This window comes from Lepeophtheirus salmonis, chromosome 6, assembly GCF_016086655.4.
Source record: "Lepeophtheirus salmonis chromosome 6, UVic_Lsal_1.4, whole genome shotgun sequence".
Taxonomy (NCBI): Eukaryota; Metazoa; Arthropoda; class Copepoda; order Siphonostomatoida; family Caligidae; genus Lepeophtheirus; species Lepeophtheirus salmonis.
Genome location: NC_052136.2, coordinates 41,748,569 through 41,753,094, shown reverse-complemented (window position 1 = coordinate 41,753,094; position 4,526 = coordinate 41,748,569). Strand labels below are relative to the sequence as shown.

General features: G+C 29.4%; 1 long non-coding RNA gene across 1 annotated transcript; it reads left to right on the top strand.

The window, feature by feature from the left end:
- Positions 1 to 745: 745 nt before the first annotated feature.
- LOC121121051 (uncharacterized) lies at positions 746 to 3,955 on the top strand. The gene is made up of 3 exons (XR_005865326.2): positions 746 to 3,337; positions 3,408 to 3,442; positions 3,505 to 3,955. It is a non-coding gene; the product is annotated as an uncharacterized lncRNA (long non-coding RNA).
- The last annotated feature ends 571 nt before the right edge of the window (positions 3,956 to 4,526 follow it).

The following is a 4,526-nucleotide window of genomic DNA, read 5'->3' as shown; positions in this document are numbered from 1 at the left end:
CCAAAAATTGTCAAGCTGTTCAAGTCGAGGATTGAAAAACCTAATAATTCAATTAGATGCGTATGAGTAGTCTTGTGTCAGTCCTTATTTACGATTGAAGGCTGCAGTCCCGTCTAGTTCAGTTTTGCATATAAAATTTGGTTCTTGATGACGTCACTCAACTTTATTTCTTCTTTTTATCATCAGTTCTAGTACTGACATTCCGAAGGACCGACAGTCTAAAGGAACGATCCTAAGACTGCACTGGACTGAATAAATAACCACTGGCACAATAATACGTACGATGTAATACCCAGGGGTAATTAAATTAAAAGGGTTTATTTTTATTAAATTTTCTTTTTATTTGTTTTTTAATCATTTTTACGTCATCACAATCCCTCAAAAATTTCTAAAATGTACAAAAATATTCTTCCTTTTTTTAAGATATAAAATACATATCCATTCAATAAAAAATAAAACAAGATCAAATAGATATAAAATCCCAGTCCCCAACCAATTTATCAAATACATAAAGATATTTTTGTTAAAAATACAGTTTCCATTCTCCAAAAAAATTGCCAATATGAAGAGTTTCTTATCAAGGATACATTTTAAATTTGTATGAATTGGTTTGACGTTAGATCTAAAAAAATATTATTTTCCAATAATAGCCTTGAAGTCCTTTGTGAGGTTCGAGTTAATAGTCACTACCCAATCTACTTTGGAGGTTCTGACTTGCATGTAGATTGCAATCATTATTCATGAAGGTTACATGGCTAATTATAGAGTAATATTTATGATAGCCTCGATGCCTCTAGCTGAAAAAAAAGTTTCAAGTAGTCAATAATAATTGGTGAAATATTGAACATGTAGCCTTTGTTCGCCATTCGGTTTTTATTTATATATCTTTGATCTCGAGAATAAAGACTACAAGGAGAGAGGCTACAAATATATCAATGAAAAAAATGAATAAGAATACGGTTACGTTTTAAATTATGCTATGTTCATCTTTTCACTGGTGAAATTGTTTTTTTTTGTAGAGAAACAGTAGAGTTTTATTCTCTTTGCTCTCTAGAAAAGTAGAATCCCTAATCATTTTTTGATCGAAAATATGTGAATGAGGGAACATAGTTGAGGTATTTCCTGTATTATTATTTCAACCGTCTTGTTTCCCTTTTTTCTTAGAGTCTGTTTAATTCAGAGTAAAGAAAGAGAGAAAGAACAAAGTAATTAATTCAATTTAATAAATAAATAAAGAAAAAAAGAAAAATATGAAGGTACTCCGTGAGTACGGGTACATATGTGGGTATAAAGGCGCACACCACACAGTTTTCTATTTTTCTCACAAACCTATAATTAAGCTAACCACTATTTAATTATGTATTGTCGGAAAGCTTAATTACAAACAATTCTAATTGATCCCTTGTACAAATAGTCTATTGATGTGAGTGGTGATGATGATGATGGATTATCATTGTTTGAGAATATATTAATGGATTGAAAGGTGTCTCATTTCGTAAATGTTTCTTTAATTGTAAATAGCTAGAATCAGTAGTATTATATGTTGGGATCGTTATTATCCTATTATTTGAGGAAATTTCGTAGGTATTCATTAGAGATGTGATGTTTATAATAAATACATATATTTAATACAAGAAATTATAAATAATGTCCCTATTATAACTAATGGATGTCTATGAACCCACTATAAAGTACAAAATATCTACTTATACATATCTCATTTACAAAAATATGAAGTGCTCCATTTAGTTTTTGACTTCATATTTTTTTAGGGAATTGAGATACTCCTAAGGTAGAGTAATTTGAAAATAAGGTGTCTAAAGTTTGCAAAATGAAATATATTTTCCTCTAAAAAGTCGTCAAGATATACTTAACTTTAACATCAATAACTCATTCAATTTTTATCCAATTAGGATCAGAATTTGCGTGTTTACTAATTTGAAAACATTAATCCCAAAAAAATATTTTTTTCCACGTAAAAATAAAATATAACTACACAAAAAGTAGCTTCCTTTAATTTCCAACACAAAATTTTTATGTTAGGTATTCTCCGAAACAGGAAAGAAAATTAAAGTTACATTTACTGAAACTTCATATACTAACCTACCCTATATTGAAAAATCAGCTTGGGAATCTAATGATGAATACAATTATTGAAGAAGACTCTACAGTTTATAAGAAATATAATAATAATTAAGATTAATGGTTATATTTTTGTATAGGTTTGGAATGACATCTATATACGCCTTGATACTCTATAAACTTATTATTTAAGCCTTTTGAAGGAATTCTACAATTGTTGATGCTTCTATTTATGTATTAATATATATACAGGACCAGATTAAAAGACAATAGGGAATCTGGTCCATATTCCAGAACCTGATTTGAAACGATTTTTAGTTCAATTATACCATATATATTCAAGTTTCTGAAATGGGATGAGTTACCCAGGAATTGTCTATTGTCTAGATCCAAGTTACTCAACTACTATGAAAAAAAAGTAAATTAAAACAAGTTCAAGTTTAGTATGCAGAGGTCCGGAAATCTGACACTATGACCTTCATATTTGTAATCCTATTTCCTCCTCCTAAAACCAGAGATCCTGCTATAACCCTCAAAAGATTTTATTCAGACTACAAGCTGCCAGTTGAGTGTCCTTGGTCTGGAGTAATGCTTCTCTACTTTTTTTAATCACAGAATATATTAATTAAAAACCCAAAATCCTACGGCGAATCTGTCCAGACTCATTTTGCTGTTTTTGAGCTGACATATGTATTGAACATGCATAAATAAATATGATTTAGTTAATATTGCCTTTCAATTATTACCTATATATGCTATGGCTTTTATGTAATTTTTTTTTGACGGGGTGACCTTTAAGTGCCATTTACAGTCCCTCCAAAGGATTACTCAGAATAACTTATAGATAAAAATATATTATAAATCATTAATTAGATGTAGCACACTCATATTTGAAAAAAAAAAAATCCTCCTTGTTTGCTGTTTTTGAGTCAATCAATGTATATAAATAAATATGATGTGAATGTAGTTTGGAGCCAGGGAAAAGTCCTGCATTAGTTTTTGTAGATAACGACGGACTCGCATACCTATGTAAGTATGATCATACATTCCTATTACAACAATAACATGCAGTTTTTTATGACAAGTATGAGTCATAAAATTAATATTATGTATGGATATACTTGTACAAAAAGATATGTATTTATGTATGTCAGTGAGCTTGCAATAACTGACATATTATTTTGCTATTTTAGCTCAAGGACGACGTCATAATAAAGCAATATAGATGTAAATATGATGGTACATACATTTATAGGTAAGTACTTAGACTTATCGCTGCCGTTTGACTCTTAATGCATTTATTCTTTTTACTTTGATTATTATAGCCTCCTTAATGTGTTTTTAATATACACTTAAATAAGTAAGTATTCACTCTTGTGACCAAATAAGGAAATAATTACAATTTTATACTTTTGTTTTAAGGAAGGAGAACACAAAAATGGAAATTGGAAATATGAAGGGAAGGGAAACGACAAAGTGTTAGGTTAGAGACAGAGTACTAGAATGAAGAGGGGTATTGTTTATTGTGTAATATCTACTTACTAATAATAACCTCAGTCAGTACCCTCATTATTCCTGCATCCTCTTTCGTCTCCTTCAATGTACTCATTATCCTCATACAGTTGAAGAAAGTTCCAAGAAAGATATTATAAGGTAAATGATATGTATGTATATCGTTTACTATGTGCATCCATCAAATCTTAATGAAAACGCGTATACATAATATGTACATATCAATCTTATTAATTTAAGAAGAAGAACTCCAACTGCTGTTGGAATGATCCTGAAGTAGAAGAAGAAATTTTTTTCTCTCTCTTTACTTTTAAGACAATGTTACTCTTTTTTCATTATTGATTGCTAATTCAAAGAAAAATAACTAATGTTAGTGAATAATATTGAGGAGGCCATTATTCTACATATAAGGTCATCCATAAACGACAAGGTGAAGAAGAAAAGAGATGAAACCATTAAGACGCTCAAAAATAAGAAAAGAATCCATCAAGCATTAATATTGTTATAATAATAATAATAAAAATGAGTATTTTGAGTTGTCCCTTTTTGAGAGATTCAGAAGACGAGAAGAAAGGAAATACATACATACAATATACTCGTACTCGTAGAAAACAATGGCCTCCATATTTGGAGCTCTCTTAAGTGCTTCAAAAAGTGAAGAAAATCAACTACATATGTACATCTACATACCTACTTACATATTATTCAATAATAATAATAATATTTAGTAGAAAAAGTGTTGTTCTTTTTTCTCTCAAATAAAAGCTCAATAAAATAACATAACGATAAATGCAAAATGGGGCATTAGTAGAGTTGTATTAAATATGAACTTAATATGTGTGCGATTTTTTTCCCCTTTTGGTAATCTGAAAGGTGTTTTTTATGTTCCAAAGCTGCCATCATTATTATCTTATTCTTCTAGAAAGAACATC